We start from the raw sequence: 26,435 nt of genomic DNA, 5'->3' as shown, positions 1-26,435 counted from the left end.
TATTTGCACACTACGTGTTTGTTTTAGCATCTTAACGCAAATCTGTAATGGAAACGCAACATCTGATAGCATTTAATTGCGCGCTACGTGTTCATTTTAACACCTTAACGCAAAAATTTTGTGCAATTCTGTAATGGAAACACAGCTACTAATAGCATTTATTTGCACGCTACGTGTTCATTTTAGCACCTTAATGCTAAAATTTTGCGCAAATCTGTAATGGAAACACAGCTACTGATAGCATTTATTTGCACACTACGTGTTTGTTTTAGCACCTTAACGCAAATCTGTAATGGAAACACAACATCTGATAGCATTTAATTGCGCGCTACGTGTTCATTTTAACACCTTAACGCAAAAATTTTGTGCAAATCTGTAATGGAAACACAGCTACTGATAGCATTTATTTGCATGCTACATGTTCATTTTAGTACCTTAACGCTAAAATTTTGCGCAAATCTGTAATGGAAACGCAGCTACTGATAGCATTTAATTGCGCACTACGTGTTTGTTTTAGCACCTTAACGCAAATCTGTAATGGAAACGCAACATCTGATAGCATTTAATTGCGCGCTACGTGTTCATTTTAACACCTTAACGCTAACATTTTGCGCAAATCTGTAATGGAAACGCAGCTACTGATAGCATTTATTTGCATGCTACGTGTTCGTTTCAGCACCTGAACCCTAACTTTGTGCCCAAATGTGTAAGGGAAACGCAGCAGCTGATAACAGTTATTTGCGCGCTCCGTGTTCATTTTAGCACCTTAACGCTAAAATTTTGCACAAATCTGTAACGGAAATGCAGCTACTGATAGCATTTATTTGCGCGCTACGTGATCGTTATAGCACCTTATTCACTACAGATACAGGGTAACAATGTAAACACAGCCCAAAAGTTGGTGCTGATTTGTACAGCACTTTACAACAATGTACACAAATAACAAAATTTTGTTTACCAAAATAACAGCACCGCGGCTAACTGCATACATACAAATAGTACAGTATAGTATAGTATAGTACAGTATAGTATAGTATGTGTAATTTACATAAAAAGGATGCATATTTGAGGTAGTGTTGCATGTTGCATGCACTACACCTGATGGTGTCAGGTTTGTAAACCCCATTTAGTGAATTCTCTCACAAGTAGATGTCATTTAAATTCATCCTCCATTTCTTTAACGCCGGACGGCATGCATCAAAAAAGCAATGGGTCTCTCAATTAAGAAGCTCAATATTGTAATTCTGAAGAGCCATAATACAGACACAGAAGGCGCTAAAGCAGCATCTCAGCGTGACTGGCGTGTTATCTGCCCTGCATTGTTTTCAGCTGTAGGTCCGCATGTGCTCTGCCGAGAGGAGATTACATGCTGAATGCATTTTGGACTCGGCTGGCTGCGCCGAGCGGCTCACGCGCTGATGAGCTTCCTGCGAGAGGACGGAACGAAATCGCAGCTATCATATCCTGTGCAGACTGCAATTAACTCAAGTACGGCTTGCGCTCTGGGAATTGAGACGTCTGAAATCTCGAGCCTTCAGCCTCGCGGCATTGGGAAGGTCAAGCGGCACGCATGTGCGGGAATGCACGAATGCCGGTGTCCAATCGCAGAGCCCTCAACAGGACGGCATGCTAGACAGATTCATATATGTATGCGGAGAGGTGCTGGGCATTTAGTCGGTGCGTGTCAATCTATAAGGTGCTCTGTGGGAAAGCAATACGACTGGGGTGGACTAAGTTGAATGGATTTGACTTTGCGGAACCGTGGTTGGTCCCTACGGTCCCATTAGGGTACTAATGTCTGAGGGCACTCCAGTGATGAGAACAACATGTGTAAGCACCTTAAAGCCGCTAAACTACAAGCATCCCCCTCTTAGACAAGCACAGGTCTCCATCTGCATGTCTAAGGGTCCTTGGTTTAGTCAAACACCTCATGAATTAGTCAGACGCTCTGCAGTGATGTCAAAGCAAATATGCTGCAAGAAATAAAGGTGCTACAGTACATGATGCTATAGACCAAACATTTTTTGGCTGAATGATTCCACAAAGCACCTTTAACATCTGTTTCTTTGTAGTGAATAAAGGTATTTTAAGGCCATTAAAAGGCATGAAAGAAATAATCTGACTAAACGGTTCTTTGAGGAACCAAAAATGGTTCCTCTGTGGTATCGATGTGAAAAACCTTTTAAAGCACCTTTATTTTTAAGAGTATGGTGAAACATTTCTACCTTAAAAAAAGTTATGTACCACATGAAAAAAATTACTGCAAAACATTGTAACACTTATAAAACAAAAATTTTTTGCAAACGTGTTAAATACTCTTTATCTATTTTGTTGCATCATTTTGCTTTTTTTTTTAGAAACATTTTGCAGATTTTTTTCATGAACATTTGACGCATGAATCTCATCATCTACTACAATAGCATAATATTTTTAAGTGTGCATTTTTGTTAGTTCATATTAGCTTAGGGTGACCATACGTGCCATTTTTCCAAGACACATCCTGGCCAGGATTTTGGGTGTATCGCATTTGTCGACCACATACGTTATCAAGATTTATTATTCCAGGTTCTATTTCAGAAAAGCAACCGTTACATTTCATGGGACGGATAAAATTTGTATGTCTTAAGAGAAATAAATGTTCATTTAATAATGTTTTTAACGGAAATGTGAGAACCTCAATGACGTATGGAGTCGAAAAATGCGACTTCCGGAGGATGCACCCGCAATCCTGGCCAGGACATGTCCGGGAGAAATGGCACGTATGGTCACCCTATAAACTATTGTCTGAAATTTCAATGCATGTGCACCTTTCACAAAGTTTGTCTTCATTAAAACTTTTACTTTGGCCTTTGGTGACCACATCACATTTTTAAAAACATGTCTTTCATCTAAAAGAAAACAAAATATGTAAGGCACTTGGTTATTTCGAGCTGAACGTTCCTTGTAGGGTTCAGTTCAAGGCTAACATCCAAGTAAATGTGGCACGTCTGTGATTATTTTCAAATCGAGGTCAGTCCAGCAGGACTTCTGGGAGATGATCAGTGCACACGGCACTCAAGCGGCGCACTTAGCGGTTGCCAATTGGGCGGAAAAAGCCCTGGTTGCTGAGTTTGCAGCTGAATGTTGTTATTATTGCCATTATTTTATGTCAGGTACGATTCCGTGGCTGCGACAAAGCTGGAGGAAGCCGATAAAGGAGGCGAATGAACTTACAAACACAAACACGCACAGAAAAGCCGTAAACAGCTGCGGCCCGCTTTTATCTGACACGGGAGCTCTCACACTTTGACAAATTAGGCGAGTCTTCCAGGGGCTCGCGGTACAGTGCGAGCACGGCTGTCGGACCGTCTAAACAAAACAAAACAAAAAATACCTCAGAGAAACGCAAAGCTCAGACAGGTCCTGATTTTTATTTGTCCAAATCATGCTCCTTTTGGATATTCTCCCAGGTAGTGCTGCCACCCCTGCACTGATCACAATAACAAGCAGAGGTGATCTCATGCCTGAGAGGAAAGAAAACATTAACATTTTGCTTTCCCCGCGCCGCTCCCAATGAGTCTAATTAAAAGAGGGAAGCTGCGGATAAATACTGCAGGCTTCGTTAAAAACAGTCTGACTCAGCAGACGGTCGCTGTTCTTTTGACGCTCCGGTGAAACTGCCAGCCACGGGGACAAAAACCAGCCACGGTGCGATGGGGGGCTTGCAAACATACAGACACAGTGCCCAAGGGCACGGCATGTGTGTATGTGTGTGCGACAGCAAATGGGAACGGGAAAATAGTCATGGATTATTGCTGGAGTTGTGTAGGAGTGCCACATTCTGAATGCCGTAATGTTACCAAATGTCACCATTTGTCACGGTCCCGTATACGGGACACCTGAGTTTACTTCAATAATTTTAAATCGAATTATGTTAAACTATGTATCGTTGGAAAGGTCTAAGCCTCTAGAATAAATATTTCAACAGTGTTTTATAAAATAAATTATGTAGGGAGAGTACGCGATCCATTTATGAAAAGAGTGTGTCTCAAAATATTGATAATCCTGCTAAATGTCAATGTCCCGCCAGTGGGACTTTTACTAAAGTGTTTTGCATGTGCATTCCTATCTAATCATGACAAACTATATATCATTGGAAAGCTCTAAAGAGTGAAGTTTTCATATTTAATCAATTTTGGGAAAATGATGACATAGTGAGAGTTTCTAAAATGTAACGGGGCCACAGGCATACCCAAATTGTTTTTACATATTTATAACACTAATACCTATTTTAACCATAAACAATCTTAACAAACTATATGCTTTGAAGAGTGAAGTTTTCATATATCATCACCATTTTGGTAAAAATAATGTAATGAGAGGTTTTTGTTACAAAACCCCGCCCCCCATAGGGATGCATAGTAATTATTATATATTTATTACACACTATATACTATTATAAATCTGCAAAAAAGATGACAAACTATATATCATCGGAAAGCTCTAAAGAGTGAAGTTTTCATATTTAATCACAATTTTGGGAAAATTATGACAAAGTGAGAGTCAGTTTCTAAAATGTCACGGGGCCACAGGCATACCCAAATTGTTTTTTTATATTTATAGCACTAATACCTATTCTAACCCTAAACAATCTTGACAAACTATATATTGTTGGAAAGCTCTGAAGAGTGAAGTTTTCATATATCATCACCATTTTGGGAAAAAATGTAGTGAGAGTTTTTGTTCAATGAACCCGTCCCCCATAGGAATGCATATTAATTATTATATATTCACTATATCCTATTATAAATCTTTAAAAATGTTGACAAAGTATATGTCACTGGAAAGCTCTAAGAATGTAGTTTTCATATTTCAAATCTTTTTAGCAGTAATAACAATGAAGTGACAGTAATTTATTAAGTTGTGACTAAGAGTATGCAGCAAACCGTTGACACCTAGTGGCCGTTGTTGGTAAAGCGACTTACACAAGTGAAAACATTGGTTTCCTCCAATGCTTCAACCAGGTGAGGTTGGCATTCATTTAAATCAAATTTAAATTTCATGTCGACTACGATGACATAAGGCTGAACATTAGCCTGTTTAGGACACGTGTTGTTCATTAGAGCGCCCCTAGTGGTGCGGTGTTTAAAAATCCCGTCAGTTTGGCCATTAGCCTGTAACCTCTCCTCAGCCGAGTTTCCACTCTGTACCCAATGGCTTTGAACCCTATGTGACATGGTGGAGGAAAATCACATAGGAATAGAAAGCCATAAAACACAGCAGTGACCAAGTGAGACCACCGAGACAGGCCAGCCGTGCTATCTTTCCTTCATTTCCGTCGTACGTCGTGCCCACCTCAGAAGCACTCCAGAGGGGCTCTCAATCATTTTCCGCGTGCGTCTGACAAGCCGACTGAACGGACCAGTGCTCCCACAATCCCTCAGCATCGGTCTGTCTACCACAGAGAGGAACTCCAGCGTGGGTTAGCTGGATGTCGTGGACTGTGATAAGACCTCAGACCGAAACACTGACAGGAAGACCATGAGAAGATTGTGACACCAGCTTCTGGGATTCAGAAGCTCACCAAAAGTCAATTTCTCGGAGAAACTTTCATATTTCCTGACAGACTTGCGAGTGAATAAGGTAACACTGGTTTACTTGCCCTTGAGAAATTTGTCATTTTTTTTCCCGTTTCACATACTGTAGCCCTTCTGAGGGGTTTTAAAGGGATAGAAATATATAATCTGAAGCATTATGAATCTTATAATGAAATTTTCATCAGCATAACCGAGATGATTCACTGTTGGGCTACTGCACGCAACAACAAATCAGCATTTTATTACTGCCTTGGTATCTTGTTTTAGCTTTTCCAAAAGATCAAAGGTACTATTGGAAAACTATTATTTCTAATAAAATTCTATTAAAGATGTTTACAACAAGTTTTACTTTCATAAGCTGATATATTTTTGAGTAAAACCGAATATTTAGTGAGAAAAAATAAGTAGCATAAAAATTAGATATTAATATTTTTGTCATGATCGTACTCTGTCAATATTAAAGATTTAAAATCATTGATTTTGAATAATTGAAGAAAAGTAATCATGAGAACTATAAAAGATTATTTACAGACAAACATTTACTTAAATTTTTAATAATGTCAAACAAAATGTATGATTTTTGTTTCACAAAAATAAAAAAATAATTATTATTGTTTATTTTCTTGATTTTTAATATACAGTTCCTGTCTATTGATTATTTAATATTTAAAATATGAATAGTTTATGATTATTTATTTGTCATATTGTAATAGATTTTTACAGTAGGTAAAAAGCTAAAATTTAAATGACTTTCTGTTTACACGGGTCTTACCTTAAAAACAAATGTGACCCTGCTAAAGTATCAAAGTTTGATTTTAATATTTTTGTCATGATCTTACTTGGTCAATATTCAAGATATCAAGGTTATATTTTTACCAAATGTTCTTTACATTAAGTTGGATGATTTTATTTTGAAAACAGTAAATCACATAAAAATGACTTTAGATGGGTTTTAACAGACCTACAAAGTTACAAACTATCTAGAAGTTATGTGTTACATCCCAAATTTAGTAAGACCTTATGAACAGGTGCCTCAACCCTACCCGCAAATATTTATTAAAAAGTAAACGAAGATTTAGATTAAGATTTTTCACATTGACTTGAATGGTAAAGAACAGAAACAATGCTTTACAAAGACAGACGGACACAGAAATAAAATAAGGAACAATGGATAGATAGATAGACAGACAGACAGACAGACAGATATTTTGTCTTTAAAATAGATTGGTGTATTGTTAATCCTCACTTCCTATTCAACACAGAAGTTCCTTTTGACTTTTTGAGCTCCACAAAAAGAGAAAATAAAAGAAAGGAAAAAAACACATTTAAGTCCTTCAGGATCCTGTGGGAGATCAGTTTGTGCAGAAGGGGGAGTCTAAGCTGATTTATACCATTATCAAGATCTCGGTGGCAACAGACAGCACTCTTATTTATTTATTTTCAAGGGAAGACAGAATGATAAGCCGTGGTTTTCCAGCCGCGGATGTGAGCGAACAAATCCGACAGCTAATCCTCACGGTCAACAGAAAAACAAAGTTTGACCACAAGCCTATTATTGCCATCGTCCTCTATAATTTAAAACTATCCGTCAAATCCCGGAGCGCTCCGGAATATGGCAAAAGGGCACGGTACAATGATGTGATATACAGTTACGGGTCGGCCGTGATAAATTTTATTACCCTTTCTCTAGCCGCAGATCAAATTCCGCCACAAACAACATTGTGTTTCGATCAGGTTATCGGGCGATCCACAGAGAGGGCGATTGATTGGTTTTGTCTTGTGTACGTCAGACCTTTCAAAACGCATCGAGGGGGAACGAACAAGCAAACAAAAAGAAGTCAATCTCTCTCCTTCCGCCGATCTATTTGGCCGGTGAGGAATGAAATGGATGGCAGCCAGAAAAAGCACGCGGTGAGACACCAGAAAGCGTCTGCTTAAGAAATAAGGCATTGATCAGTGGTGCAGATCTTTCTTAAACCCGACAAACTGAAAAAGAGTTGAGATGAAAAGGGCGAAGGGTGGAGATGTGTGACTCATACTCTCTCTCCAACTCAAAAAAAGGAAAAACAAAACAAGGTCATGAAGAACGGCTACACTGTTTGCAAAAGCACTGATGTGGTAAGTTTTACCCTTCATCTCAGTAGGCATTAAGGTTAAGAGATGGTCTGATACTTCAGTCGACGGCGCTTCAATTCACAGCCCTATAAAACAGATCGGGATTAAAGCATGTGGGAAATCCACAGACTGCTTAAAAGAAATCTCATTGAAAAGCTTCAGGATTTCACAAACAACGGTAAAGATGTCCATGTTTATTCCTTTCCTACGTGCCTATGATTCAGGTGTACATGGAAAGTTATTTTCATGACATATTAGTATTCATATTTTAGTTCCACCTGATTTCTTTAGGTTAGACCAACAAATGAATTTTAAGGTCAGGTACATATTTTTAAGCCTTTCAAGTGTGTTTTCTAATACTACAAATGGCCCACATAAGCTATGAAAGCAGATTTTTCAAGTGCACGGAATGAAGATAAACAGACCTTTAAGCTGCGATTCGTTTTCCTGGTTTTCCCGCACGTCCTCTTTTCCATCGGCCTTTAACAAAAACTATTTTCTAAAACACAACAGAGTTTTATTCTAGTCTCTTTCTCCAGCCAGTCACCTCCAAAACCAGCAACTCACTATCTACAGGTGAGCACAACCATCTGGCCAAACTCCCCCCACCCACCCTGTGAGAAAAATGAAAGATCAGATAGATGTGTGCGAAGAGGAAAAAAGCTTTGGTTGTTCAAACACAAAAAGCCAGAGAGAGAGAGAGAGAGAGAGAGAAACCGGACAGAGGCAGTGTTTGTGAAAGCGCTATCTCACTGAGGCATTTGAGGCACCAGGGGGGCAGGTATTACTATCCATCTCTGCCCTCGGTCCCCTCACGCTGGGGCCGGGCCCCTGTAACAAAGCCTCCATTCAAGATACATACAGCGCTGCTTTTACTCTTCCTTCTTTCTTGAAGAATATAAGCCAACCTAACGGCTCTCTGTGAATGCCACTGCACATCAAAACTCACATAGACGAGGGCTACCTGTGCGTTTTGGTTAAGTCGATGAAGTGACGCAAATAGGTAACAACATGGTGCAATGTCCTCTTTTCAAATATGACCTTAAAACACAAAAGTATTTGCTGGATTCAACAGCTCCCTCTAGGGGAGGCAATTGAAATTCAAATCATTGCCAAAAGAAACTATTCAGGTTTGGGGTTCTTGTCACCTGCAATTTAGCTGACACATTTCACTTGAGGCAGGTTGTGGTAACCAGTGGTTTATATCTTACTCAGAGATCACTCAGTTGGGTGGTGAAAACAAGGGAGGGCGATATAGCTAAATTATGTATCTTACATTAGATTTATTTATAGCAACATTTAAATAATAAATATATTTCTATATCTCAATATGTATGCATTTGCCCTGAAATCAAACAGAAAAGCTGTACAGCCAATTTTATACAGGATTAGTATATTTAAAATGTTGGTTGAATTTGTTAACATTAGTAAATGCACTAGATAACAATGAGCAAGTGTTTCATTTCTTAATCTTCGTTAATGTTTGCTAATGCCAATACAACTGTTCATGTTCATTGTGCATTAACAAGCAATTACAACTTTTGATTTAAACTGTATTAGTAATTGCTGAAATTAACATGAACTAAGATTAAATGCAGTTGAAGTATTGTTCATGTTACGAATGCATTAACTAATGTTAACAAAAACAACCTTACTATGAAGTGTACATAAAAGGTTAACTGCAGAGGTCTTAAACTACTTTTCTTAAAAGGACAGATTTTTTATGTAAACATGTAAATTTAATGCGAGCCAAACTTTTCCCCTATTTTTTTACCTTTCAAATATTTTTAATTTGACCTATTATATATATATATATATATATATATATATATATATATATATATATATATATATATATATATATATATATATATATATATATATATATATATGGTAGTTATAGGTCATATATTAAAAAATATGCATTTTTTACAAAATCCACACTTCTTGCACTCAGTATTTTGCCTTTTAACTACTGAAAACTCATATTTTCTTTTTTAATATTTGAAAAACAATTGCAGTTGAACATTGCAAGACCCAAATGTTAATAGTTCAACTATGAACGTTGCACAAAAAGTGTAAGTGTAAATAATCAACACATGTATTTTTGAATAGCACTATGCAGAACTTCTTTTGTTTATAATAACTGTTTAACTTTCATAAATTGTTACATTTCATGTATTCACAACATATAACCAGTCTTCTCCTAATAACTAAAATTGTACTTCATGTTTTCTTTTTTAATATTTTAAAGATATTTAGGCTAAACCGCCTTTCCATTGTATGCTACATTCGGACACGACTGCCAGAGTTTGCCCCCTAGTGGCAGTCGCAGTGAACTTTCAGTTTAATCGTAAATCCGTGTCAACATGGGAGAGAAGCTCATTCCAGCGCAAGAGCCTTTAATCTACGAATATATTATTTAAACTTAATTTATTTATCAGTAATCAGTCGTTACTGATAAAGTTTAACAAAAAAGGATTAATAATTTTTGTTGATTGATACACACAGAAATATATCGCTTCCTGTCGACGTGTCACATGCGGTGTAATCGCACAAGTTTTTTTTAATGCATCAAAAGCTCAAATTGGGTCCGAAAATATGCACTCGCAGATTGTTGGCACCCCACGCAGCCCCTTTCGAACTCTCTTTCGGGTTTATCGGACATCATTTGTCGTGTACAATTGAAAGGCAGCTGCTTTAAAGTAACCATGCTGATTTTAAATCAGACAAAAATGACCGGCGAACCGGATAAAGATGAATGGAGGGCCGCAATTGGCCCGTGGGATGGCAGTTAACTAGTTCTGGTTTACCACAAGAATATATGATTTTTTATAGAGTAAAAAGTGAGTCACATGACTTGCTGTCACAATCTCCAGCTAATAACTGAAAATCTTAGCCATATTCAGGATGTCACGTTTATATTCCCAACAAAGTTATAGCATGAACATCACCCAACGCTGATTAAAAACCTAAACCAGTATAAGATGGCAAACCAGGCCGTCTAATCGTTGAGTGGCACCAGGAAATAGCAAATTGATCTTTTTAAGGATTATGCAGAATGAGGATATGAAATAGAGATAGAGGGAGTGAATAAGGGACTCTATCTATTCAGCTTTTGTGCTTTCTACAGAACAGCTGCCTCCAGCATGAGCTCTTTAGAGATCTGCACGACCCTATTGATAAAACCACACGTAATTATATACACATGCCTTATAGAACAGCTTATCCGTTCCTCCTTAATAGTCACAACATAATTATACAGCCCCATTTATCAGTCTCACTAATCATATGGAAAGATCCCGCACGCAGTAAAGCTCTCTTTCTTCACTCGCGATCAAGAAGCCGAAATGACAACATTGCGTACGTAAGCCTACTTCGGACCCCCGTGGAGACCGTCAGAGATGTTGGATCTGAACGGTCTTAAATAAAAATAATGTTGCGACTGTTTTTTTCCTCTCCCCTGGAGGATCATCTTAAAGTGCAAAGCAGCGTAACCTGCTAAGAAAAGGTCACGGTGCTCTTACAAAGATGCTACAGATTGAAACAAAAGAGTTTCACTGCATAACTGGCGATACTGAAACTAGATGAAGAGGGATTGAGTGTTTCAATATAAAGAAGGTCTGTGTCAGTAAGCGAGTAAATTCATTGTGATTTAAAGATAATCCAGAGTGAACCTGGTGCCTGATATAGACTGTATAAAACATGGATGTAGATGATGTTAAAAAGCATTTTAAAGCCCAAAGGGGACGGAGCCGGCCGTCACCATCTTAGCAGCGCGTCACTACCGGATAACCAAAAATGGGCAAAGAGGCGGAAAGTGGGAGGAGCTGAGGTGCCTGGTTGCTGAAACCACACCCACCTAGCTCGATGATAGTAACAGCAGCAGCAATGCACCTGTCACTCAAGTGGCCACACCCTTAATTATGCAGAACTTTAAGGCTTAATATAATTAAAATGGATGAGTTACAAAAATGTGACAAAATTAGCTCTATAGACCAAAAAACACTTCTTTACCAGGGTGTAAACATTAGTTTCTGCTGTAAAGTTGGGCATTTTAAAATGGACATTCACTCCCTTTCGGAGCCTGTCTCTAGCGGTCAGTCGATGAATTGCAGTTTAAGTCACTTCTGCGTTGGATTAACGAGAGAAACCGGAAGGTTCTCACCTTGGTGCCTGATCAGATTTAAAGTGAATTATGGGGAATTATTTGGGGAATTTCTGTCAATATTTTTTAGAGATGGATAAAGCTCATCTTTCAGAATTCAATTCGGTATACAAAAAAAAACTTCATAATTTGCACCCTTAAGATCTTGGTTATTTGCCTACAGTAGAAGCAGGTGCTAACATTCATCATGACACACTAGATGTAAATTAAAGAGAAACTCAAAGACATTTCAAAAGAGGTGCGATTCCCTGCCAGCATAAGGATCTGTTGCTCTTTTATCATTTCCACACATGCTGTCTTTTTGCGAACATACTGTTATAAACTCATCATCTACAGATGTTTCCTGAGTACCATAATTTACAATCAAGCTAATACAGTATGTTACCAGTTCACTGTAAAGTATGTCTGAGCAAGGTCATAAGTTGAGATTCCTACCGCATTTTATCGTTTTGTTTTTCTACATTGTCACTTTATATGGTAATCAAGTCTACTGTGAACGCAGAACGCTCTCTCTTTTTCTCCTAATGAGAACGTCCTGTCACCCTTTATAATTCAGGAGACAGGAAGGTCAAGGTGATATAAGAACGTAACGGAGGAGGAATATAAAGAAAGCCAGCCGTCCATGCATGCACATGTTCCTGCATTAGGACCAAAAGCGTCAGAACTTTTAATTGGAAAAGAGACACTAAATTTTCCTCGCATGAGCCCACACATGCACATTCGATATTAATGGGCCAAATTGCTTTGTTGTTGCCAGCTGTAAATAACCTACGGCTGGACTAATGAACTACATAACGTGCTGGAAGAATTGTTAATTACAATTATTAGTTATAAAGTATCAAACCATGGCTGTTTTATGAAAGCGATAAGCCAGCGAAAGCTCTTAAAAAGTAAAGATGCTACAAAAGGTTATTCACGGCGATGGCATATTTTAGTTCCTAAAATAACTATTTCTTTCTAACCTTTATCCACTACAAAAAACTTTTTATGAAACAAGATGTTAAAAAAACCATACAGCCAAAAGCGCAGGGTTTTCCAACTAGAGTTCGTGAACCCCTGGTGGTTCGCAGGGGAACTGCAGGTTAAAAAATAATCAATTACTATTAAATCGTAAAGTGGAAATGATTCATTTTTAAAATAAAAAAAAATCTAAATAAAACACATTTTTATTATTTAATCTGCATGTCATGTGACGATAACTTCAATATATCACGCAAAATGGACACAAACAGTACGTTTTATGTACCAATAAAAAATGCTTCATAAACACAATGTTGGTGTGAAACGTGAATGATTCAACAGACTTCCTTTCCTACGCAATTAAGATCAGAAGTTATCACGAGGGACTGTATTTATAGCGCTCTGGCACGAATCGAAAGTGCCAATCCGCTTCTTTTGGCAGAGCCGCACGCTCCACGCGAGGAAACTCCCCACCAACTGTGGGCCCTGTTAACTACGCAAGTAAACACAGAACAGGAAAACAAGCCACGGCCTTTTTCACAGTTTGCTTCTGACAGAACAGCAGTGGGTTTACGCAACGAAGAGGAGGAATTGAAAAACCAAAAAAAAAGCGAACAGGAGCAAGAACTCTCACTTCTAATCAAGGCAGCCGCCTTCTCAATCTCTCGCAGCGAATCCCCAGTGACAAAACACAGCACGCTGCTCTACGCCCTCCTTTCAAAGCACCTGACCTCCCACCAACCGTTGTCCTCATTCAACGATTCATCCTCTCGGTCTTCCTCGCTGTCCCCACTCCCCCATGCCCTCTCTCTCGAATGGATGGGCTGTTGGCGATTCATTAATCTTGATGCAGCACCTGCACTCTGGCCGAGCGGGAGCGTCCGCCGCCAAATGTCACATTTCATCGGATTAAATTAGCTTTATCTCTGGCAAATGCCTTCCCCTGCAAGATCACGCAGATTTCTTTTCGCACCTCCCAGGAGCGACGGGGACCGGCGGGGGAGACATCATCATGTATCCATTCACCTCAGGACCGTTAGCGAGGAGTTGGACTAATTGATGAGAGAGAGAGTCATTACCAGGAAAATGAAAGAATAGATAAATAAGACGAGGGAGGGAAGCAAGCCGGTGGGGAGTACACATCCCCTTCTCTGAAATGAGTAACAGCCGGGGAATGTTTGAGTGAATGGGCCTCAGTACGAGCACGCTTCTGTATGCTAGAGGGCTCTCGGCATTCAAACGTAGTATAGTTAACTCGCCCCTTGCTTGCTTTCTCTCGCTCTCTCTCTCTTGATACGTGAATGACAACTGCTATGCGCCAGGCAGGGTTCCCCTATCAACAACACAATCACGTCACGTTTGCCTGCCAAAAAATGTGCGCGCACGGCGTCACGGTTGAAGCGAGGTTGAGACGTTCCTGCCAATGTTAACAAAATGCTTGTTCGCATAATGACATTTGGTGCCAGGTTAGAACAGGCAACATTTACCCAAGGGCGCGTATCTCGGCTTACAGATTGCATATTTAATTTCCAATTTCCTTGCTTATTCATTATTAACGCTGGGGAAATAATTTTGATCTTATTTGGACTTATTTGGCACCCTTAATGAAAGAGATTGAAGAATGTGCCACGCCCTAAATACGCAGTTGGGCGAAGGAAGTGCGAACGATGATTGGACGGGGAGGGCAAGTCACGCCACCCGTCTAACGGGCGACGCCCACAGCAACAGGCAACAGAACGCTATGGGATGACGTAATGCTTTATAGAAATCAAATTGGCAATTTAAAATCATTTTAGTAATAACAAAACGCAATATTTTAAAAGCCACAAAAATCGTCAATATTGACTAGAGTGTAAAACCCTGATCGTAACTTGAAAAATATAACAGATTAAACAATGCACTCTTTATTGAGGTCTATATCTAGGGCAATATCTTGAAAGCGGTCCGAGCAGCCTGGCAAATGGGCGGGTTTTGAGAATAGGGAGAGTTTTTGAAAGGACAATAGGTGACTCTGAAACATTGTCTGTGGCAGGTGATAATCTCTCAGCGGTGTCTGACTCCGACAGCGAGGCTGTCAGCAATGTCATCTTAAGTATCCGAGCGAGGAGGTGTGGAAGAATTGCCATCTCTAGACGCGGGAATTTCTGTGAACCGCCAGACCCTGTCGCCTCCGAGCTTTCACTCTGCCACTCTCAGTATTTTTAACGCTACAATCACTATTTTTTTATTACTCGCTGTCTATTGTTACTTCTGGACTGTATTTTGTGTCACGCAGGGTGAGAAGAACTACCCCTCAACCTCTTGCACTCTTTGTTGAGGCGGACAGGCATTCACACGAGAGGACGGCATTCAAAAGACCTGCTGTTTTAGAGACGACAACACATATCGCCTCTCCTAGGTGTCCGTCCCCACAGCATAGAGGGGATGGATCCAACCGTAATGTGTCTCAACCAATTGAGCTCCTGTCAATCGTCTCTTGCAGCGTGTGTCTAACTGCCCTCCCCTCCTTCAAACACACACGCATCACACTTCCCATCTGAAAGCAGCGGGGAAACTCTGAATGCAGAGGGAATCCTGTTTAGCCGTGAAAAATCCACTTACTGTTCTGCAGACGATACCTTTGGACTGTCTAATGCTCCACTTGTTGTCTTATACGAGCTTTAGCTAAACCTGCTGTCAATTCGAGAGGACGCATGCAGTTCTTATTGTCTTCTACCGTGCACCAAATGAAGATAAACTTTACGATCAATGCAAAAACCAAACAGCTGGAAAACAACAGTGCAGGAACAAAGAGGTTTTATTGCGGCTGAAAATAACAGTAGCACACTAAACCGGAGCATGATACAGTACTATACAAATTAACAAAATGAATAATAGTTTATAAAGCTATTCATATATGTATGTATCTGTAATAGCACAAACATATATGCATGTTATATGTATATACACATGTAGAAGCATATGTGAGCGTCCGGTAAGAGATGGACGTACGGGTACAATATATGTCTCTGATCCGGTTTAGGGATGAGGACATCCTGATAAAACAACCGATACCATTTTATGGGACAAGTGCAAAAAATCTAAATCTGTCCTATTTTATTACCTTTTCTTGTTTAAAACTCATCTTTTCTTTGTCTGCATTGCCTATTTATTACATTTTATTAAATTTCAGTTTTTACACAAAAGCTTGACTGTGCGTAACACCTTTTTCTCTCTGGATTCTTGGTGCCTGTCCTGATTTAGCTTGGGATCTATTTCCGTCAAGCCCTGGGGAAACACCTAAATTTGCCATAGTAAAATAGGTGTGTGTGCATAAAAGTAAAAGTTTTTCTTAAATATATGTATTCATAAATGGAGGAGTACATATACAGACTATATATATATAAATATATTTATGTTATGTGGCTCTGCATGGACACAAATTTAGCAGCACTGACTGATTCTCATCTGCAGAGCGGTTTAAACCCTTAGGGGTCTTTGCAAACTAAACCTGAAGATAAGGCAACACGGCACCGCTCCAACACACACACACACTTCAATAACCAGCCCAGAACAACCTCCGTGTCCCAAACCAGAACCCAACAGCCACACACTAGTACAGCGTATACTTACACTTATAGGTACAAAACAATGAACAAAAACACAAAATCACACTCAGCTCATACAATAATGGAGACTTTGAGATGAACACACATGGAGACATAGTGATAGATGTGGACGTTCAGACAGATGCCAGGTAGAACAATTGGGATGCGTTTGACGGGACTCACCTCTGCCTTCCTCAATCGGGCAAGCGGTGAAACAGACTGGCTTCCAGAGGCACCGTTGCCGCACACAGAGACAATGAGGCGAGAGAGAGAGAGAGAGAGAGTGAGTGAGTGAGTGAGCGAGAGGGAGGGAGGGGGGAGAGAGTGAGAAGTGGATGAAGGAAAGTGAAAAAGCAAGAGGGAGTCGGAGAGGTTCTGAAGTAGACGGCCAATCAATGTAGAAATCAGTGTGAGGATCTGATGAAATAGCCGCGGATTAGCGATCAGCAGCTTTCGGCTACTGGCGAGAAGGGTGGGGGGGCAAAGTGCCCCAGTGAATGACTTAACGTGGGGAGGGGGGTGAAAGAAAAGGCTGAAGAAAAGTACAATGCAGAAAGAGAAAGGGATCCCAGACTTGGCCGAGTGCAGAACGCAAATTTGGGCAAACCTTTTTCTTCAAACTTGGCAATGAGTAAACTGAACAGAAGAGGGTGGAGAGGGTAATTCATCGACTTTAAAGGTGGTTGTGCATCTACAGTGCAACTTTAGTTTACTGTTTCAAGAAAAATCAGCCCCTCCTCGTGACATCTTTGCTTTAGATGGGTTCATCAAGATGTGCTCGGGCTTCTGTCTTCATCCATTTCTGTTCTAAAAATATAACCTCTGCTTTCATCTTCTTGGAGGTCTCTTTCTTCATTTCTTTTTCTCCAGCACATCCGGATCGCTAAGGCCCAAGGCTTGGGTGCCCCCTCCAGAGATAATAAAGTGATTTGGAAAAAAATGGCTCCAGGTGTTGTGTCCGGATTGGTCCGACTTGATCCTGTGTCTCGAATACAGTGGAGTCTCCGGCTCCAATTATTTTGGTCTCAAAAGGAGAGAAAGAAGAAAAAAGCTCTTTTAGAGGTTTAGAAAGGAATTCATTAGACTGAAAAGTGCTTTTCAGCGCACAGTCCAGAGAATTCTTCACAATATGCACCCAAAACGTCCCAAACACGGAGACAGTGGGAGCGGAGGGGCATGAAGACGCAGGCGAGAAACAAGTAATCAAATGAAACAACGGAGAAGAAGTAAAATAGAGAAAAAAACAAGAACGATTGGTTGTTCTTCACAAAGTATCAAAGACATGTTTTCAGCACGGCTCTTTTCTTCTTTTGGGCGTTCCGTCTCTGTTTGGTGTTTTCCATACGGGATAATCCATCAGACGGAGGGGACCGGCCAGTGAAGGGGCTTCTGCGGGTGCCGCCTCTGTCTTTTCGTTCTGTGTCCGGACACAGCTCTCCTTGCTCCGGCGTTCGTCTTTGCCTCTCCGGGCTCGCCGGCCGATCATTTTCTTTTCCTCGGCCGTGACAAAACGAGTAGGATAGCGGTGTGTGGGAGAGCTTGAAAAATGAACAAGGGAGAGAGATGCAGAGAAAATAAAATAATAATAACAATAGTACAGCAGAGGGAGGCTGACATGAAAATGACAAAAAGAGAACATGATGAATGGGTTCATTTGGAGATGTGGGTCTGCCAGTGGAGGACGGCTAAGGGGGAGCGGGAACGTTGCGGGGCGTCCCGACCCACTCTCACTCCCCCGTGCCGCGCAGAAAGATAGAAAGCGGTGGAGGTGTCGGTGATTCAGTCGACAGCCTCGTCTCTCGCTCTTTTTTTCTCTCGCTGTGCGTCCAGCTTACCGGAATCCTCTCCAATCTCCACCTTCGGCCCCTCCCTCTCGCACACACGTTCAGTTCATTATCATTCACTGGTTCTTACTGTGACACGCTTCAGTAACCTACTCAGTCAGACGAGGCAGAAGACAAACTGAATTCTAATGCAGGAGAGAGAGAGAAGAAGCTGAGAAAAGAATTGGGAAGGGGGGCAGCGCGGACCAGCAGGTGTCCTCTCTCTCACTTTCTGGTCCATCTGTCTGTAAAAAGAAGCCGAGCTCTTCAAGAGGCTGTTCCACTTTATTTTGTTAGTTTCTCTCACACACGACCTCAAAACACTTCAACGAAGGCCAGAGTCGTATAAGCTTTCAACAGGTTTTGATATTTTTAAGGATTTTTGTCGAGGTTCATCCTTATAAAATGTGGCCATGGTTATCAGTGTCCGGGAATAACTTATCAATTTATATAGTATGTTTGATAAAACTTTACATTCCCATAAGAAAAATCAAAAAGGAGATCTTTCTCCTAGACAATGAGATGACATGGAGAGCAAACTCAAGCTGCTATAGTGGTCTGCATCGCAGATATTTCTCCTGAAAAAAAGATCCTGAGAAATCTCACAAATGTCAGAAGTTTCAGAAGAGATCTCAACAATGTCACAAACTGAACTTAGATTTGGCAAGTCAATATTATTTAAACAAATTAGCATCGCACACCTAAAGTCAATGGATAGGTGCGTAGGATAAGACGACAAAAAGTCTCATAACATACAACAAACAATTCCCGCACACTATCTGCTTGCTGAAAATTTTAATTATAGTTGCGTTGCAACGTTTCGATCAACTGATCTTCATCAGGCAACTACAACTAGGTTGCCTGATGAAGATCAGTTGATCGAAACATTGCAACGCAACTATAATTAAAATTTTCAGCAAGCAGATAGTGTGCGGGAATTGTTTGTTGTAAGTCAATATTATTGAAAATTGGGAACGTTCCCATTGCCTCACTACAGCGACACAGCGCGAGTTGTTCCGAAAAGGGAACTCAAACACTTATCAAATTAGCGGCTTTTACTACACAAAGCCGTAGTTCACTGACAAGCTGGGCCATATCGCATACATATGGCAGGCGAAATGTCTGCGATAATTAATGCGAAATAGCCCCAATAGTGAGCAAACTACAGCTCTATGTAGTAAATGTCGCTCCATCTGAAAGCAGGGGATGTCAGTTTACTAATAATCAAAGAACCGCCTTTTTTGTCAAGATGCACATGACAATCACATGTGATTTATCGTGCAGCCCTACAAATGACATCTCTCTATATCTCAGTACAAGATTAAACTAAAATTAAAACTTAAGTTCTTTCTGTGAGTTTTTGCTTTAGATAAAACAATTTGTATCTCCAGTGATTTGCCAAAAGTTGGAGATAAAATCTCCCACAACCGATTCACCTGAGCTATACTACCCACATTCACTTTATACTTCTGTACTCTTATTGTATGCCAACCCCAATGACACAGAACAAACTGTGAAATCGTTTCTGTCATGAAAGACTATCCTCTGATATTTTGGCAGTCACCACCGTTAATTTTTCTAAGAGTAGAATCTGTACTCACGTGAGCCTCCTACATGATTTACTGTCTAGTTAAGCTAACTCACGGTGAAGTCTCTGCTGAAGTTCGACCAACGCAATGCTTAAACTCGACATAATTAGACAGCTTCAAACTCTCTTAGCCACGCAAATCCCACAAAAGGGCAACTGTGCGCTATTCTAGGGTATTTGTTATCCGTGTTGACGTTATGAGAAAGTTTGCTTATCTTAAATGTCAGAATATAAAGGGATGCCCCCACCCGTTCCTCCAGTGGATCCAGGTTATTATTATTAAAACACTACTGTCATTCACCGTATTAAAAGCGAGTGCCCTTTTCACAGATATGATTGACAGAAGTGAGGGGCCAGAAGGGCGGGGAGGGGAGAGACGGGGGATTTGAAAGTGACAGCAAACGATTTTGTCTCTCTCTCTTTTTCACCGACTCGCTCTTGGCGCTGCTGTGTATACAGACATTATAAATGCAATAAAACTGTCATAGCGCGACCGCGCCCGTCACTTCACTTGATTCCCACAGGAAGCGATTAAGGTGCGCGCACACACTTCCATTTCCGCACCCACACGCGCTCCTATACCATCTGCGCTCAGCACCCTTCACCTAACCCCCGTTTAATTAAAGCGGGATTCGGCGAGCGATCACACACAACACACTCCTGTTTGAACGGTATGATATGGGCCCGGTGACAGAATGACTATTTACAGCTAACCTTACAGCGACGATAGGCACAAGTTACACTCTTTGCAGCGCTTTGAGCCGGACCAATTTAAGAACTGCAAAAGTTGATGCCATCACAAAGTTGAAAAAAAAACAGAAGCTGGCTGACAGGTACTGAACCTCAACATCTCAACTCTTTTACGGTAAACAAAGCGTTACCGAAGGATCAACGTTTCTTCCCTTTCCCGTCTCGATCAATGCCTCTGTAATAAAGACAATTAAAAAAGGATAAAAGCAAAGGTTCAGAGCTGCCACCCCCATCGACTGAGCCCTCAGCGAAGTTTATCGTTGAGGATTATTAGTAAGGACACATCACAGAGCCGTCCCACGCTCTCCGGTGTCTCCAGACGCCAGCTCTACACCTTGTATTCCCTTTCATGAGGCTGCTGTTAGGTTACGAGCTGATGAAAGCCATCAATGTAATCCTACACATCATCTTCACTTTACCGCCGTGACGCCACGGTCGCAGAGAGAGGAAACGATGAGCCGTTCAGAGCGAGAGGCCTTTGAGCGTGTCAGACGCATGCCAGAGATCATGAAAGTCCACCGACTGCCTTAAACAGGCTCTCTGACTCACTTCAGCTTTGTTTCTCTGCAAGCATTTGTTCTTCTTCTATCAACACAATTGTTGAGTTCGAGCTGTTTTCCGGCGTCATTGGAGCGACGGCGTCTGTCGGCTTTTTGTTAGCAGATTGGCACAGATGAGGTCGCTAAACATCACAATGGTGGCCCTGCAACTGTGAACAAAGCGAGAACATGCTGTATCAGCCATATGTTTCATAAACAGCAAAGTATGAAGGGAAACATTCGCATCTTGTGTTGTTTCCATTATAAACATTGATTGAATTTTTGTGATGCATCTCAGCAAGCAATTTTGGGTTTCAAAGACGTCTAATAGCTGTTCAAACACAGCCCAGACGTCTAGGTTAAAACAAGGCATAATCTGGGCTGTCAGGGAAAATTTTAAAGACGTCTAACCATATAGCCCCCCCAAAATGAAATAAAATAAATCAATAAATGAAACCCAACACCTTGTTATCACTTTGCTTAGATAATGGAATATCATACATTTCACAAGTTATTTTGACAAGAATGTAACCAAATTGGGCCTGACTATATCGCGTCTTAACCTAGACAGTGAAATGACGGCTATTGCTTGTTGGGATGCGTCTTGAGTCTTCAATTAGCAGTAAATCTACTTTTTCTAAGGTTTTAACCTGATAAGGATCACTGTGCCGTACATGGCACACCCCCTCCCTTGCACGTGAGGCTGCATGAATGTCATTGTAACTTTGAAGCATTAAATCTTCAAAATATACACTCGTGCGGCACATCGTTTGAAAGATTAGACTCTCAGGATTCCATTAAGCGCACACAAAAAGCATAATATGATTTACTCATGAAACTGTAATCTAGTTGTTAGTTACCTGAACCGGGCAGCGCCAATTTAGGTCATTTACTTACCTTCAAAATCTTCCCTTTATCCACTTCGGTGAAATTGTCCAAAACAAATTGTTCATAAATCCCCAAAAGTCGAAGGAAATTGAATATCCAAGCCTTTAAATCCCGAACTATTTCTTCGCCTCACAATCTTGATGTTTCTGACTGAATTATGATATAAATACTGTAAACAATTAGTTCACTAACAGACATTCGTTCGAATCTCACTTTTCATTCACGATTTATAATGAATATATTCGGATGTCACGTTTATTGTGCAACGTCTGAGGAACAAATACGCCCCCTTGTGGAATTTCAGCCATTTCATAAGAGGCTACAGATTAATTCTACAGGTACTGTATGTTATTTGGTTTTCCAAATTCAAAATGTCCAAATAAATCTGCACATTTACATATTTCTGCACATTGGCTGTATGATTTGACATCCAGCTTTGCAAACCTACAGTATGCCTTAAGAGGAAAGGCTGCAAACATGTATGTATGTACAAGGAAGCAACACAAACTATGCTAAGAGACATGAAAAGTGTTAATAATCTTGATGGTGAATGTAGAAATGCGTGAAAAATGTCTAACATCTGGACCAACAAGAGTGCCATTGCTGTTAGCAAACCCAAACTGTTGTCTGCAAATCTTTGTTTTTAAAATGTGCAAGAATGGATATGAATATTAAAACGTTTCCTGTTGTGTTTTTCTTACTTGAAATTATCAAAGCTCAGCAGGAGTCAGATTTAATCAAGTGCCGTCTCCCTCTGACAGTCCCACTGTTTCCAAAGCTGCCGAAAATCAAAGCCGAGCAAGAAATGTTAACGTAGAAAAACTCAAGTTTTCTGAAGAATGTGTTTTAGAAATGAAGCAAGGACAGAAACTCGTTTTTTATTTGACCTCCAGGACAACTTGAAAACACACAAGAAAAAAAATCTATTTGTTCAAAGCTGATTGTCAGAGGTGAACCATTATTTTGGATTTGAGATGAGGACTGTAGCCGTGAATGCAGCTCAACCCCTGACAATTCTCTTCATTTTCTCAGAGAGAACCGTAGCAGAGGCATTAACTGTGCCCTACAAAACCATTTGCATACAGGCAATTTTCAAATCCATTTGTGAATAAATACGAACCCAGGCGTTCGGCAGCTGCTTCTTTCATCAATTCCCTAATAAACCACGGAAAGGATGAGCGGGGCGGAAAAAAGGGATCTTATTAAGGCTTTGTATTAGTCAGATATTAAAACCCAATCTTTAATGTGAGCCAAGGGGCATTTTCACATTCACACTCGATGTGTAAATTTCCCATGAATCACTCAGGGCATCACTTCACACGCCGGCTGAGGGAAACCCCCCTCCAGGGAAACAAGTCAACTCTTTCATTTCGCAACTCTTTCTCTTTCTCTCCGCCCTTTCTTTCCCGGCCTCGGCTGTCTTCTTTTTTTCCTCCGCTTTCATCAGCCTGGTGTCACTTGAAAGGCAGAGGAAAGAAACAGAAGAGGAGAGGCCGGTGAAGTAGGAGTTCCTTCAGAAGATGCTCTGCATGAATGCGGCCAAGTGCAAAAGTTAACCGAGTGAGTCGGGTGCAGTCAAAGCCACTTCTCACTGCTATCTTTCTTTTAATGCAGAAAACTAGTAAAGGCTATAACTGGCTAACCTTGTGCCACCCAATCCCATAATGCACTCGGCCCCGCAGCTGCACGCGTAGCAGACACGGTCTGCTGTCGATTGTCGCTCGCCCTTCGTCTTTCTCGCCTGTCTGACTGAAGGACTTTGCGGTGTGCGGAGCGGGAAAATGTGATAGAGGCGCCTGTGTGAAATTTCTTTCATTGGGGACTAGGTTGCACATTTCGCCCTCTTTTTCTGGAAGCCGCGGCTAATTTTACGCACCCTTATCTGGCCCCATTCACTGGCGAGGCGCCTGCTTCTGCATGGGTCGGAGGCTCTGGGCCATTCGCCACGCTAAAAGAGAGAGAGAGAGATGGGTGAAAGAGGGAAGAGGAAGCCTGCAGTGTTCCTTGGGGTCTCTGTTCAGAGGATGTGGGGTGGCTCTCCTCCTGTTTCCATGGCAGCGGCTGGCTTATTAGAATCCCATTCCAGATGCGCCACAACAGCATCCCTGCCCCCTCTGTGCACAATAGCCTCCCCCAACGCCCCTGACTGTTTTCCAATGGTTAAGAAACTTGTCAAAAGTGAAAGATGGCACAGTGCGTTGATAAATGAAGCGTAATGGGATAACCACCACATGATTTCACACTCTGATAGCCTGTGGCACTGCCACCATTTAGTGCAGCCTGTTCCTGGTGAAACGTGGGGAGAAAGCACCGTCACATGAGTCTCTCCTGTCACAAATATCCCTCTGGCCTTAACCTCCACAAGATATGACACCTCTGCTCGAGTACATCCAGCACTCCGTCTTGACAACGTCGCTCACCGGCAAACGGAACGCACCCGGGCTGTAACTCACAGAACCTGTCGAGGGCGTGCGAAGCGCCCAGTTTTGTGACATCTTAGAAATCTGTCACATTCCCGGCTAAAGAATAAAAAGTGATGGAAAATAAGGAGGTGATTTAGTGAGCTATTATTGGGTATTTTTGTTAGACAGCCCTTTTGGGCGTCGGATGGCAAAGTGTGGACCTGGCGCCCATTAGCCGAACTCAGCCATGTGCATGTCATGGTCAATAAGACCCCACTAAAATGTCATCGCCCTAATAGCTACTTACTACCAGAGCACACACAGGACCCATCTTACCGCACGCTTCACTTATCGTGACGGTTTGGTGGCGTCCCATGCAGCTTAGCGGGAGATAATGGCTTTTCATGCATCGCAGTTCGGCTCTTGGAAAAGAGTGGCCGACTTATTCGGCTCTCCGCCCGCTCTTTTCATGGGCACAGTTAGTACGCTAGTCTTTCCCTCTTCCTTACTGTATTGTACAGAATGGTAAGCGCAGGGAATAGGGATCCGGTGATGAATGATGGCCAGAATACTAAACACTCCGCTGGGTATTACAAAAGCCCGTCTTACAGGCGGAGTTAAATTTGTTTGTATTGCCGACTCAAATGCCGAGGATAAGCGAGAATGTGAGGAGAATTTTTAAGTCGGCAGATGTGAGGCGACCTTGTCAAAATAGGAAGGATGGCCATTTGCAGTAGGGAGAGCGTGGTTATAGATATAATGCATTCATGCGAGAATATCAGCCTGGTATTGATGGGGGAGATGAGCCTTTGCTATTTCTAATGAGCTGGAGAAAATGCGGAGACGTGTGAAAAACTGCAAGAGCCGTGAGAAAGGAAGAGCGTTAATGTAATGGTCATTGTTAAATTGATTCTACCAGTCTGAAAGATAACAGGGCTATTAAAAGAACGAAAAAAAAACAAATAGTTACGCTCCTGAATGCTGATTGGTCAATCCCAGAGGAAAGTCTAATTGCTCGACGCTTGTCGCTTCACGGGTCAGGAGACGAAACAGAGCTGAATCGAATAATGAGATTCGGTAAAGAAAGCTCACCAGAATTCCAGAATTCAGACGTTTACGCTTTAACAAAGCATCAGTGAAAATTAAATAGACGTCTAACCATAGCCCAAAAATAAATGAAATAAATCATTAAATGAATAAAATCAAACACCTTGTAATCACTGTTGACCTTGCTTACAAGTTATTTTGACTTGTAACCAAATTCAAGTTCATTTTGGCTAGAAGTGGGGTCCTTTTCTACCGAGCCCTAAAGTTTTCTAAAGTTTAGTTTATGTGCACGTGAAACTTTCTCGTGTGCACGTGAAACTTTTGCTTTCACGTGCGTATGCGATAGTTTCACATGCACGCACAATAGTTTCAAACTAAATACGATAGTTTCACGTGCGCAAGCAAAACTAAACGCGATAGTTTCATGTGCGCATGCAAAACTAAACTTTATTTATTTTTTGCTCCATGTCTCCTTAGGGGCTCCGTACTTTTCACACAAAGATTATGGAAAATACATGGAAAATGCGTCCGGGATTTGTCACGGATCGTTTGATTTTTGGTTTACTCACACTGACAATGATTTTGCGAAATCTGTGCGTGCATTCACACACATGCCGTGAAGATCCCGTAAAGACAGTTGACATATTTTTTCCACAGCGTCTGAAGTGTTCAATTCCAAATTGTCTCGAAAAACCAAGCATGTGCATTTTAGTTTATGACGAGATCATAAGGAGCGTTGTTCTATCATGCTGGTGAATGATCTCTGCTTCAGTCCAATTTGCCAAAATTTCTCATCATGAATGTTAATCTGTATTTACCATAATTTTCGGACTATAAGCCGCACCGGAGTATAAGCCGCATCACTCAAAAATAACATATATAAGTCGCAGTGGACTATACGTCGCGTTTATTTAGAAAATTATTTCACAAAATCAAAGCCAAAGAACAGACATTTAATCTGGAAAGGCAAGTTATATAACTAAACAACAGCA

The 26,435-nt window shown here is 41.0% G+C and overlaps 1 protein-coding gene across 6 annotated transcripts in view; it reads right to left on the bottom strand.

Annotated features, from left to right (window-relative positions):
* The window catches only part of LOC129427308 (uncharacterized), a 158,969-nt gene that overhangs the window by 1,495 nt on the left and 131,039 nt on the right, over positions 1–26,435 (bottom strand). Inside the window, exon 1 of one of the 6 annotated variants that reach the window (XM_073876382.1) lies at positions 21,117–21,641. The exons of 2 other annotated variants lie outside the window; for them this stretch is intronic. The gene's annotated coding sequence lies outside the window, so the exon portion shown is untranslated. Of the gene's footprint in view, positions 1–7,705; positions 7,784–8,116; positions 8,269–16,589; positions 18,446–21,116; positions 21,642–26,435 lie in introns of those variants that run through there. 3 more of the 6 variants (XM_073876378.1, XM_073876380.1, XM_073876383.1) reach the window with 3 other exon arrangements.

This window comes from Misgurnus anguillicaudatus, chromosome 14, assembly GCF_027580225.2.
Source record: "Misgurnus anguillicaudatus chromosome 14, ASM2758022v2, whole genome shotgun sequence".
NCBI lineage: Eukaryota > Metazoa > Chordata > Actinopteri > Cypriniformes > Cobitidae > Misgurnus > Misgurnus anguillicaudatus.
Note: the sequence above shows the minus strand (reverse complement) of the source record. Positions and strands in the feature narration are given on the sequence as shown.